At 39.1% G+C, this 17,260-nt stretch overlaps 1 protein-coding gene across 7 annotated transcripts in view; it reads right to left on the minus strand.

Moving 5' to 3' along the window:
- Positions 1 to 17,260, minus strand: part of PKNOX2 (PBX/knotted 1 homeobox 2) — a 276,614-nt gene that overhangs the window by 108,692 nt on the left and 150,662 nt on the right. For 4 of the 7 annotated variants that reach the window (XM_087969713.1, XM_087969717.1, XM_087969719.1 and 1 more), the window contains one exon: positions 582 to 640. The exons of the other annotated variants lie outside the window; for them this stretch is intronic. The gene's annotated coding sequence lies outside the window, so the exon portion shown is untranslated. The remainder of the gene's footprint in view (positions 1 to 581; positions 641 to 17,260) is intronic. 7 annotated transcript variants of the gene reach the window in all.

Here is a 17,260-nt window from a genome sequence, read left to right on the forward strand (position 1 = left end):
GTGATTTCTGTAAAACAGTCATCAGAGGGAGCACTTTTGTATGTTTTTTAAAAGCATCATGCTTTTTAAAAACTAATCAGTTAAATTGTTCAAAGCCACAGGAACAGATTTCTTCCTGCAGTTATAATACTCTGAGTATCTTCAAATTGCTTCTTTCATTCGAACATAGCAGCTTCACATTTTGAGTGTTCCATTCTAACAGACCTTGGTGTAACTTTCCTTACACCAACACCCATGTTTCATGGGAACATTACCTGTCCACCTTTCGCCCTCCTGTATATATTGTTTTATGAGTGAGTTCTGATGTGTATATTTATGTGAATATGGAGGCAGATGATCTAAATCATAGTTTTCCCAAAACAAGCTTCTGCAAGAAATCCAGTTATCATTCAGTATACATCAAAACACAGAGTTTCTAATAATCCATCCCATGAAATATCAATATGTGTATTCCTCATCAGTTCCAGGTACAAGCTAGCCTTTTGTTTGTTCACTGATTGGGATGGAAATCAATCCTTTCTGTTGCTTTTTTATGCAAACTGATCAAAATGCAACACTGAAGCATTGTTAAGTGTACTTGCCTTTTTAAATTCTCCCCACTACCAGCCTCACAAAAGCTGTTGCTTCCAGCCACTGCGACCTGAAAAGAGACAGACGAAACAATCTGATGGAGAGAGAGAAAAAGGGATGTTTCTTCATTGCAAATTCCAACACTCCCCCCCAAAAAAAGCCCTGCAAAAGCAACATAAATTTAAATACAACTATGGTGATTTCTACCCAAATCTGCAAAGAATGCTGCTATAGTCCACAGACAAGCCAAAATAGGTTGCTGATTGTTTTTCATTTTCATTTACAAAAATGAGCTAGATGGAAGGCATGGAAAACCTTGCAAAAACTTCCCCACACCCAGAGTGACCCCATTTAGCTCTCCCCTCCTTTGAGAAAGACTAATTTGTTAGGGCCAATTTCGGGATGGAGAGGCCCTACTCCATCCAGCTGTGTCAAGCAACCTCTTATCTGGTTTTTCTATCCACCCAAAGGAACTTTCACTGTTTCCTTGGGGGGCTTGCATACACCAATGTTTTGTCTAGAATTTACATCCTTGGCTCAGCCTGTTATTAGAAAAAATGCAGACCACACTGGTGGTTGTACCAAACGGTTGTACCGCATTCCATCTGTTTCTCTGCTGTTGTACCCATGGTGCAACTCAAGCCGTGGTAGGACAAAATATACTTCTTGTGGGCTCGCTTCCCAGTTTCCTACCCTCCAAAATTTCTCCCTCTTGACATTCTCCCTTCCTCCAGTATCTGCTTCAGAGTCCCCTTTCTCAGAGTCCCCTTTCTCAGAGTCCCCTTTCTTCCAAATCTGGACAATAACAACTCTAGCAATTTCACTCTTCTAAAATCATTAGATTTAATTTGATAATTAGACGGGATTACAGTTTCATTTAGTAGACTTCATTTCTCTTAAGGACTGTGAAAGAAGGAAAGGAGGAAGGAAAGACAGTTGAACGAAAAAGCATTTAAAGGAAGAACATTCATGCCCACAAAACATGGACATGCTCTCCGGTCACTCTGTAACTAAGTAAGCGCAAGAACGCTTCACTCCTTTCATGAAAATTTGGGAATTTTGTTTCTCCTTTGAAAGAATTCTGAGTACAAATTCAATCAAATGAATGAGAACAGGGTGTTTTTTTTTTTAAAAAAAAAAAAACCCATGCAGGATACTTTCTTCATCTTGCACCTCTCCAAAATAGGATTTTACTTCTGCAAAGCTAAAGCACCATTTAGAACCTTTTATATTACAGTACTTGCTCTACTTTTCCAACCTCACCTGTGGAATTCCTAACAATCTACCATGCTGATGGATCAGAAGAAGGGCTAGAAGGCTAAATGTGTTTTAAAATACCCTCTGTACAATCCCAGCCACAACTGAAGAAAGGCCTTCAGCCCATTAATTATCTAGCTTTCCTACAGTTATGTTTAAATACATTTGCATGTTGGAAAAACTTCAATAAAAAGGTCTTGCTTTTAGGAGATCCTTGAGTGAGGTGACAAGTTCTCTTTGTGATTCATAATTGTATGCAGAAAAGGTTGCTATTTTCATTGCTTTACTGATGAATGGACCCCATTAGGTTTAAGGAAAGTTTATCTGAGCTTGAGCAATTAAAATAGTATTTCTAAGGTTCTACTGTCCCACTAGGCTGGTGTTTACTTTAAATACTTTAACTTTCACCCTTTTTCACAACGTTAATGAAGAATTTCTGATATAATACAGAAACAGTTTATAAACTATTTGGCTCAAATAAACATATTATAGAAATCACAAAAAAGAAAGCCATTGCAAGAAACAATGTACAATTAATTGCTCTTTTTGTACTGCCAAGCTTTCATTAGTTTCCAAGGTCTGTCTCCGAGATCAGGCTTTTGCTTCTATGAGAAAGCAAGATAGTTGAGATGCTAGACTAGAAACCAGGAAGCCTTTAGGAATTGGCTGGATGACTTCAGTCCAATCAAAAGGTTGTGGGGCAAAATAGGAGGAGGGAGCATTCTGTATTTTGCCTTGACTTGTACACAATAAAAATGGGATTAAAATATAATTTAAAATTATTCTTAGCTGAGAATTTCCACCATATTAACATTGGACATTTAATAATATGCTCAACACTGTGAGTCTTCTGGAAGGGCTTAAGGCTTGGCTGGAGGTTCCTGAAGGCATTGGGCCCAGGATATTAAGTTGAGGGCAGTGGGTGAGCTTAGTGAGGTTCCTCACCACCATCAGATTTTATATTTGGAACTTTGGTTTCACTGCATGCTTTCTCTCTGCTTGATGTCTCTTTCGTTCATTTTTCCAATAAATGAGCAAAGAAAGTGTTTCAGATTGAAATATTCCTGCTTAATCATATCTTGTCTGCCAGCTTACCACACTTTGACATTTAGGTGCAATGAGTGATATGAAGGCAAAACGGAAAGTGTGAAGGTATGGCAACAGTCACCACTGTTAAACTACCAGTATAGCTCTCTTCACTTGGGCTGCCCAAAATGGCCAAGGCTTTGAGCCTCCAATAGCGAGAACGGCAACTGGAGAAACCAAGGGAATACACTTTTCAAACCATGATAAGAGCAATCTCCATAAATTTAATGGAAATTCTTTCTGAACGTTGTGCAATTAAGTGTTTTTTTGGTAGCAAAAACTCAGAAAGAGAATGTCAGCCTTCAAGATCTTTTCTACTTTCCTATTGCTTTCTACTGCTTTGCATCTTTTGGCTGCCATGAGTAACGGGGGGAGGAGGGGTTGCATCTTGTGGGAAGAGAACTGGAGGTGTTACATTCTTGTCTTGTATAAATGAGGAGGGGGGGGGAGTATAAATTCCTGCTCTTAAGTTTCTATTTCCTTGCTTAGCTTTCTTTCTTTTGCGCAGCTGCACGAAGTTTTATCAAAATATGTCAAGGTCACCGGACAGAGGCCTCATCACCACCTGAAGATGCCCACATGATCATATTCAGAACTTTTAATTAGAAGAGTCTTTTGGACTTTGGTGGGTGGGAACAATTCCATCCCTTTGTATATGTGAACTGCGCGCCAAATTCCTTAGATTCAGAATTCTACCTGTAGCTTCCACTTTGAATTTCAGTAAAAGAAAAACTTTGCTCAAATCTATGGAGTCTAAGTATTTCTTTCTTGGATTTTGAATGGAGCACAGACTGACAGAGAAACTATCCCACAGGCAAATAAAAACCAACAGCAAACTCTGTCCTCCTAACCTTTACCAGTGCAAGTTTAGTCCATGAAGGTCAGAGGTACTTACTCCATTTAGATTTAGACTAACAAGAGTTGGAAGGGACCTTGTAAGTCATCTAGTCCAACCCCCCCCCCCAAGCAGAAGACCTTACACCATTTCTGACAAATGGCAGTCCAATCTCTTTTTGAAAGCCTCCAGTGATGAAACTCCCACAACTTCTGAAGGCAAGCTGTTCCATTGGTTGATTGTTCTCACTTGCAATTCTCTTATTTTTTCTAGGTTGAATCTCTCCTTGATCAGTTTCCATCCATTATTCCTTCTCTGGCCTTCAGGTGCTTTGGAAAATAGCTTGACCCCATCCTCTCTGTGGCAGCCCCTCAAATACTGGAAGACTGCTATCATGTCTCCCCTGGTCCTTCTCTTCACTAGACTAGCCAGGCCCAGTTCCTGTAACAGTTCATCGTATGTGTTATGAACTAACAAAAAACCATTTAATAAAACTTATTAACATTATGTTAAGCAGGCTTGAAATCCTGCACTTTAGATTGGCCCTTGGATAGCAAACTGGGATTGGTCCTCACGGAGCAACCTGATTGGCTATTAGTTTAAAATCTTTCATTGGCCAAAAGTTAAGCATGTGAACACAGGTCATTGGTTAACAGGTCAGTAGCTAGCTCTATAAAAGGGCTACTTCTGCCCAAGGGTTTTGCTCTCTGTTTTCTGTTCCTTAATAAAGAGTTGAAGTTCACTAAGTCACTGACTCGTCTCAATTACTTGCACCCTTGCCCAGAATATAACAGTATGTTTTAGTCTCCAGTCCCCTAATCATCCTGGTTGCTCTTCTTTGCACTTTTTCCAGAGTCTCAACATCTTTTTTATAACATGACCAAAATTGGATGCAGTACTCTAAGTGTAGTCTTACTAAGGCTTTATAGAGTGGCATTAGTATCTCACTTGATCTTTATTGTATCCTTCTGTTAATGCAATTTAGGATTGTGTTGGCTTTTTGGGCTGCCACTGAACACTGCTGGCTCATATTTAGCTGGTTGTCCCCTAAGACTCCAAGATTTTTCTCACAGTTACTGCTATTAAGCCTGGTTTTACCCAGTCTATATGTGTACTTTTTTGGTTTTTCTTACCTAAGTGTAGAACGTTACCAGGGGTGGGATTCTACAGGTTCACACCTATTCGGTAGAACCGGTTGTTAACATTCTAAGCAGTTTGGAGAACCAGCTGTTAGAAGAAATTACTGGCCTAATCCTGTAAGGAAGACAGGAAGGAAACATTCTGGTGTTGCTTACAGAAACTGCCTCTCCATTAACTCTTATTACATTCCTGGCAGGACTAGACTTCCTGTCTCAGGAACGTCTCTGGAGTTTTTCCCCCCCATCCTTTGCTGGTACTTTGCTTGTGTGGAGTGACCATTCAAAGTTACAATGGCACTGAAAAAAGTGACTTATGACCATTTTTCACACTTACGACTGTTGCAGCATCCCCACAGTCATGAGACGCCAGGCGTGGAGATGCGTGCCTCGATGTGAGTGATATTGAGTTGGCCATGCCCAGCCAGTCACATGACCATCAAGCCATGCCCACCAACTAAGCCACGCCCACAGAACTGGTTGTTAAAAAATTTGAATCCCACCCCTGGACATTACCTTTTTCTACATTGAATTTCATTTTATTAGATAGGGCCCAGTGTTCAAGTCTGTCAAGATCCATCTGGATCTTGAGCCTATCATCTAGGGTTGTGAAGTGCTGTATGATTACTTAAAACATGAGATCATAGATTTGTGTCTATGTGTAAAATATGTATATTACACACTCATGTATGTGTGTGTATACACACATATATGCACACATACATATAGTCAAACAAATAACTTTGTTAAATGTTTTAAGATTTTCTCATATGAGAATCCATTAAGTTTAAGAGTTCCTTCACCTTTGAAAGTTTTAGGGTAATCTCAGATCAAAGTACTATTTTCTATTAGACCTGAACCCAAATCCATGGCTTGACAATGCTGAAACAGTTCAATCCTGGCTTATTATATTCAAATATGATTTGAACAAATGACTCCTTCAAGTCCTGATATGTAAACAGAACTTGAAGATTACTCTGAATCAAAGAAGCTTTATACTATGGTGTGCAAACAAGAGTACAGCATATGAAATAAACATCTCACGTTCAGAACATATGTTGTTTACATATGATCCAAGCTTGTCTCTCATTCCCCTCCCAAAACATTTTAGGAGTTTGCAGTTTAACATATTGTGGAAAAAACATGAGTTCTATTTCCAAAGGTTGCATCCCTCATTTTGTCCACAGGGGATGGGGCACATGAGAATTGATCAAGAACCTATTCTCCAAAACACCTGAAGGCAGGACAAGAAGCAACGGATGGAAACTAATCAAGGAGAGGACCAACCTAGAACTAAGGAGAAATTTTCTGACATAAAAATTAATCAGTGGAACAACTTGCCTCCAGAAGATAAGGGCGCCCCAACACCAGATGTTTTTAAGAATTGATTGGATAACCATTTGTCGGAAATGATATATGGTTTCTTGCTTGAGCAGGGACCTCCAAGGTCTCTTCCAACTCTGATATTCTGCTATTCTATTGTAGCAGAGGTCTCCAAACTTGGCAATTTAAGACTTGTGGACTCCAACTCCCAGAATTCCTCAACCAGCCATGCTGGCTGGGGAATTCTGGGAGTTGAAGTCCACACGTCTCAAAGTTGCCAAGTTTGGAGATCCCTGTATTATAGCAACCACCTGGAGGGCCACAGATTCCACGGAGGGCAGTTTGTTTTACCAGAATTATCTAATGAAGTGAATGGTGATCCACAAACAGCTCCATCACAATAAACACATTTGCCTCTACATGATTCTTTGTTACTTATAAAAAAATCCATCTTGAAGACACATCCGTGACCAACCTTAATCCAAAATAAGAAGTCAGGAGCCTGGGGAGACTTCTGATTAACCTGCTTTCCCTCTAACCAGCTGGCCTGGAGGCTACGGAATGGCCAATGGTGCGGATATCAAGCTGTCTCTCCCCAAATGCCTAATTAACAGGCAGGTTTGGCTGGAGGAGAACACCATGGGAGGTAAGCGAATCTGGAAACTGGGGCCAGCAGGGGTGACAGAACTCACTCATATATTAGCTTCAGCTCAAAAATCTATCAAACTGCCTCAGTTTACATACTGTTCCCTTGTGGGACGCAGACTGCACACATTTGCATATACACAGCCCACACCATTGTGCTGGCATCTCTTAAGAGGAGCCAGAAAAAGTAGAAACTTGTGAAGTATTAGGAAGTGCAGAAAATTATGTCAAAACTGGGAATGTAAAATGAGAAATGTACTAACAAAATGTATCGCTATCTAACTAACTCGCTATCTCGCCATCTCTTGAGCTATTATTTATCCATCCATCCATCCCTCACCCACCCACCCAGCTAGCTGGCTAGCTAGCTATCATCCAAGGGCTAGAAACCACTCTGCACAATTCAGTATTCAAAAGGATTAAGATCTTTTAATTCCATAGGCAGCTGTATCTAAATATGACAACGGAGGTCTTCCTCTGAAAAACATCTCACAACTGAAGATTCTTTCCACCTTCTTTCCCCAACCAAGAATGAAAATTCAGAGTAGTATTTCAATGAGGGTTTGTATATCAGTACCATTCAAAACAGTATCTGTTGTTTGAAAAGTCTATGCATCACATAGGGAAGTTTCAGCATTTTTAACAGAACGTATTATATTGCCACATGCAAGAAGGTGTCCAAAGGTAAAGGAACCCCAAAGATCAAAGAATAATTACTTTTTTAAACTAATGTAGTTGAAGTTGGGGGTTCCCTAAAACAACAACAAATAAAGGCGTGGGTTTGCTCTGCAGAGACAGAATGAAAAGATATTCCTATTCCCATCAAAGTACACAATATTTTGTTGCTCGGGTCACCTTTGATGTTAACATTAGGTACTCTCAGTATTAACTGAACTTGGCCTCAGTGGAGAGGACATCTAGAACTTAACAAATTCAGGCTAGCTGCAAGAATCAGGATCAGGTGATGAAAATAGTCTTCTACTTAATGGTCTAGACTCTAGCAGGGGTCTGCAACCTTGGCAACTTTAAGACTTGTGGACTTCAACTCCCAGAGTTCCTCAGCCAGTCGGCTGGTTAAGGAACTCTGGGAATTGAAGTCCACAAGTCTTAAAGTTGCCAAGTTTGGAGACCCCTGCTGTAGAGCAGGGGTGTCAAACCATGGCAACTTTAAGACTTGTGGACTTCAACCTGCTGGCTGGGGAATTCTGGGAGCTGAAGTCCACAAGTCTTAAAGTTATCAAGGTTCGACACTCCTGTTCTAGAGCAATGTTTTTCAACCTTGGCAACTGTAAGAGGTGTGGACTTCAACTCTCAGAATTCTGGGAGTTGAAGTCCATACCCTTTAAAGTTGTCATGGTTGAGGAACACTGCTCTAGAGATCTGCTGCTAGTCAGAGTAAACAATACAGGGCTGGATGAGAAAATATGCTCCTTTTCAACTTTAATTATTCTATTTATTCATTACATTTTTATGCTGTCCAACTCCCCTGTATGGTGACTCTGGGCAATTTACAAATATAATTGTACCAAAAAGACTTTGCTGAATCCAAAGAGTATTTTTGCCATATTTCCTGATATAGAAATTGATACAGTTGAAGGATACACATGATTGTGTGCATGTAAATATTTGGGCTTTTCAACAGTGTGGGTCATCAACATGAGATAAGAGGCAATGGATGGAAATTAATAAAGGAAAGAAGCAAGCTAGAATTAAGGAGAAATTTCTGGATAGTTAGAACAATTAGCATCCAGAAGTTAAGGGTGCTCCATTGCTGAAGGCTTTAAAGAGGAGATTGGACAACCATTTGTCTGGAATGGTATAGGGTTTCCTGTTTGAGCAGAGGGCTGGACTAGAAGACCTCCAAGGTCCCTTCCAACTCTGTTATTTTTTTCCATACTCTCTATGTTCTGGGAATAAAATGACATGTGAATACATTTGAATAATTGAGAGAATGGAGTTTGTCTGAGAGAATAGAGCATGTATGGGGAAGAGGTGAAGGAAAACATGGTAGGATAGTGGCTGGGGTTAACACAGTTGCTCAATGGGAAATCTGTGCTGGGCCCATAAATAATAGAGAATCGCCTAGTCCTATAGAAAGTGGCTTCATACTGTTTGGCTCCAGGCAAAATAAAGGGAATTCAGTGCCCCAAAGGGCTAGAACAGTGGGATTAATAACACATCAATTTTAATGCAGGTTTTTTTTTCTGCTTCATAAACAGCAAAGTGAATGTTTGAGCATCTCAGCAGGGGGTTAATGAGGACTCTGATTAGTTATTCAGATTTCCTTACACTGCCTCAATCCATCCTTCTAGAGGGAGAGGAAAGGAGGATGGGTAAGAAAAAATACAGTAAAGATATTCTTCCCACTCTCCTTCTGTTTTCTAAGCCAGCTCTGGCCATAACATGGCAAAACCATTCAGCTTCAATTTTTTATATCTTGTGATGATTCAGGTTTCACAGAGAGAATACAGAAAGCCCAAACTGTGTTCCATCACCTTCCTGTCTTTCTAAGAAAGGGAGATCACAATGAGAAGCGCAAGGATGTATGAAGCTGGTTTAGCAGTATCCTAAATCCTGTCTCTTCCTAAAGGGTGATGGGTTTGCCTCAAACCTGAGTAGATCCTTGATTTTCTTACTGGAAAATTAATCCTCCAATGTGCTTTGATTAAAAACTTTGGGTTACAATGTCCAAAGAAGACAGTTCCTAGATAAGAATTCTAGTAACAGCAACAATATTGTTGAAAAAAGGGTGCCTGATGGGTGCTGAGTGGGGAGAACAGATCAGGAAGGAAGAGTAGCTTAACCAGAATAAGCAGCAACAATGGAAGTTGTATACTTTCAAAGAAAGCAAAGAAGTAAACTTAGAATGATAATAAAGAAAATGTTATACAAAAAAGGATGGTTGTGAAGGCCTCTTCCTTCCCTCATTGCTCTCTTTCCATTGCATCTCAGCAGGCTGTTCCACAACCAACAATAGAAGTGGTCTTCACCACGCAGACTGTTTTGTTCAGCTCCTCAGACATTGTCTTGGCAAAAGTAGCTCTTCAAGACCTCAGGCCCAGAGAGCTCCTCCCTTCAATTGTCTCATTCTGAGATGCTGAGGATTGAACTTGGGGCCTTCTGCATTCAAAGCACATCCTCAAATCCATCTCCATGTCTTGGCATAGCCATAGTCCCATCCTTGTGACTCCCATGATAGTCTCACACCACCATTATTACTAATTCCACCCAGATGTACTACCATATCAGCCTGGTTTCATCACCTATAATGACTTATGCCTGAGGGAAATGATTATCTCAATTTCATTTTTTTCCAGGTTCACAATACCAGTGCTGTGATTGCAAAACATCCAAGGGAACAGAATAGGAATGTATGCAATATAGACAAAAAAGTACATCACTTAGTACTGTACATTCTGATATACTATAGAAATTGTCACAGGGCAGTTATCTGTTGCTTTATTTTTGTTGTGCATTTCCATTTTTATAGTTATATTGATGTTCTTCACTGTGTTTGCCACACCTAGTGTTGCTTGTATGAGTTGGGCAGCCATATAAATTGAAATAAGTAAAAATATACATGGTTTGGTATAATTTCTTGTGAACTGCCTTGAGTAAGGTGGAAGTCAGCAACATACAAATTATTATTATATACACTACAATGTGAAATCATAGTCGCCAGTACTTTAGCTGGCATTGGCCTTCATATGCATTGAGTTCTTCCCAAGAATTTAGGATGTTGTAATGAATTGGCATGTTGCCTGTTGTAATTGACAGATGGACATTTTGTCAATGTGCAGATTTATTAAGTGACATCCAAGATTTTTTGGTATGGCACCCAGTTTGCTGCTAACCTCTGAGACTATCACAGCCGTTTTATGCCATAATCTTTCAACTTCATTATTATAACTGACTATGCAGATAATGTTGCCCCCAGCAGATGCCAAATGATAATTGGAGAAAGTTGCTGCTTTCAGATCCATATTTAAATTGTTTGAAAAGCAAACTGTGACTGAAAGAGACATGGTCAGTGGTATCCAGAATACAAAAAGTTAGCACGGTCTACTGAAGATTATTCTCCCAATATATCTTTGCCATTGATGAGAAGCATAAGTATATTCTGTAGGAGCAGAATGCTAATTCTAGCCACCTTCCATACCATGAAGATTATTAGTAATAATCCTGCATGGATTGGAGACCTTTGTACCTGAGGCTTTGTGAGCTCATGTCTTATTTTAAGGGGTGAAGCCAACCAGGATCATAAGGTTGACAGCTAGTTGTGAGTCATTATGAAAGAGCTACAATTTTCTTTTAAAGGCAAAATCCAAAACATACGAGGCATGTGGATCACCTAGTCCAACTCCTTGTCCAGTGCAGAAATCATTAGTTGACACATGGCATCCAGCCAAAGTGTGTCCATCACCTCCCAAGGCAATCAGCCAATGCCTGACAAGATCTTCATTTGTTACTAATTCATATTTGTAGGTAGCCAGAGATAAGGTGGAATAGACCTTATACATGTGACAGGATGCTATGTCTTCACACTATATTCCATCCCCTTGTTCAGAAATATAACTTAAACAAACTATTGCTGGCTATGGGATATAAACATATTCATATAAGACCTAAACAAAGGGGGGGGATATCTTTAATAAACAGACCACCTAAAGCTTAAGATGATCACAAATGTTTTTCACCTTCCATCACTTCTGAATCACCAAGTGAATTTTACATCCAAAGAACCTTTTTTTCAAGCTTTCCCCTTCAATGTAATTGAGGAGTCCTTTATTCCTCCATAACATTTGCTTGAAGGAACGTTAGAGCTGAATTATAGCTGGGACCATTATTTCACAATAACTGTCTGGGAAATGTTAATGCCTAGGTCCTGCAGAGTGCTGTATTACATCTTTTATGGTGGACGTAACATTTTTATGAACTTTTTCTCAGGTAACATCACCATTTACTATGGAGAAGAGCACCTACCTTGGGTTCGTTAACTTGGGTGTAAACTTCATGAATGCCTTGGGGTATCTTGAGAGAGACATCCCCGAAATATTAATATCATCACTTTATTTCTATGGCCCTTTTCTTGTAAACACATTCAGAGTGGCCCACTCCATCATTATAAAAAGTTTGCTAAATAAAATGATTTGTTAACCATACAGGGCTACAAAACTGAAATAACTGGATATTTATTAACACAGTATATATTAATACCAAGCAATTCATAGACAATTTATAATATGGCTAACAATGGGGGGGGGGGAGGAACCAAGCAACCACAAAAATAATGCATGTTTTCAAAACCAGAAAAAAAATCTCAGCATTCTCTGAACTTTGATGGTTTTCTTCACCAGAAATGGAAAGGGATTATGGCAGCCAAGGGCAAAATATTTGAAGACCCAGAACGCCTTTTCTTCCCCAACAGGTAAACATCCTAACATTGATTTTTATGAGAGAACTGTTATTTTCACAGCTTCATTGCTACAGAAACCTTTATAGCAAGAAATGCAAAGGATTAAGTGGAACCGGGAGCTCTTAAGGTATTTTGAAAACAATTAGCAACTTCAGGGTAAAGTTTGGGCCTTTTCTAGAGAAGTTTGGATGATCATTGAAGTGCTTTTAAATCCATTCTGTCCTTATGTTTCCCACCCTGGTTCAAGAGAACTGTATTTTATTTAGGTTTTTAAAAAAATATATAAGAAAATGCACTTTTAGTAGTTTATATTTTTTTAGTATAAGAATGATTTACCCTGTGGTAAGATGGGTGGCCAATAAATTAGCTAGCTAGCTAGCTAGCTAGACAGACAGACAGACAGACAGAAAGACAGATTATTTCAGATCTCTTCCCTGATTGTTTAAATGTATTTGGCTTTCTCATGTCTGGAATAATTTTTTAATTCCATTTTATTCAAGAGCCATGGTGGTGCAATGGTTAGAATTCAGTACTGCAGGCTAATTTTGCTGACTGCCAACAGTTCGATTCTTACCAGCTCACCATTGATTCAGCCTGACTCAGCCTTCCATCCTTCCACGGTTGATAAAATGAGGGCCCAGATTGTTGGGAGCAATATGCTGACTCCGCAAACTGCTTAGAGAGGGCTGTGAAGCACTGTGAAAGGTATATAAGTCTAAGTGCTATTTCTATTTTTCTTCCCTTTTTAAAAAGAAAGATGGATTTTATCTGTTCATGCTTGTCTCACCTCTAGCTTCTATTAAGCGTCATAAGTATTTCATTATGGGAAACCTGGTCTCCTTATTTACACCTGCATTTGAAGGTTCCAGCATTTCATTATTCTTATAGACAGAATGCTTTAACCCTCTGACATTGCTTGTAAAATCTGGATATCTTGTGTGAGTTTCAATACTTAGGCTGACAAATGTCAGCACAAACACGCCCAGGGAGGAAGAAATGACCTGATAAGACCCTCTAGATGACCAGAAGCACTTTTAGATAATGCACAGCGATGTTAGACAATTGTAGGATGACTCTTCAGGTTGGGGACCTGTCACCTAGGAGATAGCACAAAAGCTAGGGAGACTAATGGTAGAAACATTGCACACCACTTTATTGCAAAGTGTACTTCAATGGTAGTGTCAAAGTACAAGTCAGCAAAGATACATTTAGGATCTACAAAAGCAGAAAAAAAAGAGAGTTTCTAGTTTGTATCATTTGGAGTTTCTTAGGTTGAAACAGAGAAGAATAATATAAATAGAAATACAAGAAAAAACACTTCCTGCATGTACATTCTTTTCATTTATTTGAAAAGAATTGCATAATGCTTTCCAATCAACTTCAACCTATAAGCATGGTTGGATATTACGATTATTTATTGTTCATTAAATCTTTATGGCAACCTATCCTATCTAAGCGACTCTGGATGTCTCACTCCAGGTGAAAAACAATCCAATAAAATCAACAGAACTGAGGAAGATACTTGGATGAGAAGTGAAACATCATCAGGGGAAAAAAGCAACTCCACTTGTCTTTTGAAAAATCACCTTTGGGACAACCATGACCTGGATGACTGAGAATCTCCATAGACAATCCAATAAAATTAAGTTTAAAATGTCAATAAACAAGCATGTAAAAACATCAGTAATAGTTTTAAGGGAAAAAAAAACCATCCTGACCAGTGGTAAAATCTATTACATCAGCTCAACACAGCCACTGAAAAAGTTCTTCACTGTTGCCACATCCTCTAGGCATAGTGGCAGAGGCATGTCTTCAGAACTTTCTTAAGAAGTTCTGAAGGGAAGAAGTTCCCAGGATGGGTGCCATAAAAAGCAGAAAGGAGAGAACCTTCTGGGACAGGGATGGGAAACAATGGTCTCTTTATGAGTTCTGGGAGTTGAAGTCGCCAAGATTGGACATTCCTGATCTAAAATTTAAATTGTGCATTTGCACCCACCTTCATAAATTTCCCCGCAGAAGCAAATGATTTTGCACCTGTTCCTAAGCAACATGGGACTGGTTCTCCTCCCTCCTGCTGTAATCAAACTGTTTCCTAGACTCCCTCTTTGATACTAAAGAGACGTCATAAAAAAGAGAGATTCTTTTCTTTGGGACCACTGCCATATGCTTCATCTCAGTCTTAAACTACATGTTAATTGTTCTGAATTAAGAACTCCAGCTGGAGATAGCAAACAAGCAATTTACAGATCTTAAGATAACACCCAACCTATCCAAATGGATGTTGAAAAATTTCCCGTTCTTGGTTGGGTTGAATTCAAATAATACTGACTGGGTTTTTATTTTTAATTTTAATTTTTAAAAATAAAGCCTGGTTTCTCAAAACTGGATTTATTCCCAAATATATCTTAAAAAAATATCGACAGAGAAGGAGAAAGATGTTTCCACCTGAAGGACATCTCAGATTACCAGCCAAACTTGTAGATATATTCCATCTTTTCCTTCATTAACAGCCACTTTGCTTTCAACTAAAATAAACAAAGAAAAAGACCAATGGAGGGAAAACAGAAGATTATTTTTTAACAGCCTGTTTCAGAACTTTGCAGAGAGATATAGAGTAGTTGATGACTCTGGAGATAATATAACTTTTCAGATGACTATTCAATCTGATTTGGCAGGAATATTCTTATCATAGGGTTAGATTAGATCATGGGTGTCCAACCGTGGCAAATTTAAGAGTTGTGGACTTCAACTCCCAGAATTCCCCAGCCAGCCATGATAGATAGTTGGATGACAGACAGATAAATTTTATATGCCACCCATCTCACTAGGAAGTCACACTGGGCAGTTGTCTAGATAGATAGATTGATCTGATTTGATCAGAGCTACCCATTATGCCCACTTAGGCTCTGGAAACCATATATTTGCTTCCAAATTTTCTATCAATCTTTTTTGAAGAAAAGTCTGTCAAGCTCTGGGGAAATCAGTAAATTCAGGCAGTTCAAATGAGTATAAAAATTTATTGTAAGATTAAGCTCTCTACAAGAATCTGACCTACTAACAGTCAAGGGAAATTAGTGGGAGTTAAGAATAGAAAGGAATTCAAGGTGGGCTGGACTTAGAACTCTTGTGGGCCTGCAGGGACTCTTGACTGATTATGTGTTTGATCCCTCCCTCAGGCTCAGCCTGGTCATCTCCTACATCATCTTTGCTAACACTGGCTGTGGAACTCCTCTGGGTTCAAGCAAATAGCAATATATATATTGCTACTTGCAGATTTAAGACAACTCTTTAGAAGCCAATGATAGCTAGTCTGAAATTCAAGAGCAAGTGTTCTGCGAAAGCAGCCTGCTCCCCCTGTCCTCTATTCTTTGACCCAAATGAATCCTCCTTGGTGGAAAATGACAAGGGCTTTATTTTAATGAAGACCTCTGTAATCAGATATTTTATCAAATACCACTCAATTATTCAAATAATCCCTGCCACTAAAATGTGGGCACTGTTTAGGAAAAATGGATCTCTTATTAAGCTGCAGCCATTTCTTCACCTCAGTCAGCATTCCTGAATTCCACGTCTGATTACAAAATTTGCTTTCAATTTAATTTTTCCATCTGGGGCAAATGAATAATCTGGGTCCCCATCTCAACCTTAATTATATTTATTAAATTAAGGAATGTGAGAAATTTAAATGCTAGTAGCACTGCAGACAAATACACAGCTAATTTCAACCAGCCTCAGGTTTTTCCCCTATAACTCCTGTTCTAATTTCTTCCCCATCTTTCAAGAAACTATGCATTATTTTTTTTTAAAAAAAGTGCAATTGAAAAACCAAACAAAGAAACTTCAAAAATGATGGAACAATAGATGATCTTTTGACACTTTCAGGGCTGCTTGCAAGAGAATGAGATAAAAGTAATAAATTTATATACTCCGGCTAGTGGCTTAATTTCAGTGGCTAGAATTTCCATTTTTATATGTGGAGTTTCTGGAGTGCAGAAACCCTGATAATGCCACACAGTTCAATTTTATTTCCCTTCCATACAACAACAACAACAACACAAACATAGACCTCAAGCTGTCAGCTGCTGGAAATAAAATGAGGTAGTATCATATTACTTTTACACATGGAAAACTGCTCTTCAGAGGTCACAAGCTCCTTTTGAGTGAACTTCAGCCTTGGATCTGAATTTGGCTGGAGTGACCATCACTCCAAAGAGGTTGTCAGAATGGGACAATTCACCAAAGCCAACTTGCCGTGGCCAATTTGCCTTGGCCAACTCATTATGGTGGGACAACTCAACATGGCCAAATTGCCCCGGGACAACTCGCTGTGGGACAATTCAACAATTCAATTTAATTATTTAAAATAATTAAAAAATATTTTAATTTTAATTTTCACCTTTCATTTTGTCACTCCTTTTGGCATTCTTTCTTTAATGACTCTATTCCACTATTTTTTCAATATTAGTGTGACTCTTGTTCTGCGGTGAATTGTCCTGTGGCGAGTTGCCTGTTGCGAGTTAGCCATGGTGAGTTGGCCATGGTGAGTTGGCCATGGTGAGTTTTCATAGACTCATCATTTCCTTAGTATAGCTCTAAGGGGTGAAATCACAACCACTCTCCTTCTTCAGCCCAATCACCATTGCTAATTTGAAATTCTTCTTCCTGAAGCCAAGCAATTTTCACCACTCTGCCCTCTTCTTGGTGTCCTCCAGTATATAAAATGGTGGCACTGGGATCTGATATATCAAATACAGTAATGTCATAGGGGTTCTGCTCCCTTTCACTCACCTGCCTGTCTCCATAAGACCACCCAGTAGGGAAGTGGGACAACTTGCCACAGCCAACTTGCTGTGAGGCAACTCATTGCGGGACAATTTAACAATTCTAATTATTTAAAATAAATAAAAATTATTTTAATTTTTGCCATTCAAATTTCATTCTGTCCCCTCCTTTTGCATCCTTTCTTTAATGATTCTATTCTGGCATTTCTTT

This window comes from Notechis scutatus, chromosome 7 (assembly GCF_049901735.1).
Source record: "Notechis scutatus isolate UNSWTSFEM ecotype Mainland chromosome 7, rNotScu1.2, whole genome shotgun sequence".
NCBI classification, from domain to species: domain Eukaryota; kingdom Metazoa; phylum Chordata; class Lepidosauria; order Squamata; family Elapidae; genus Notechis; species Notechis scutatus.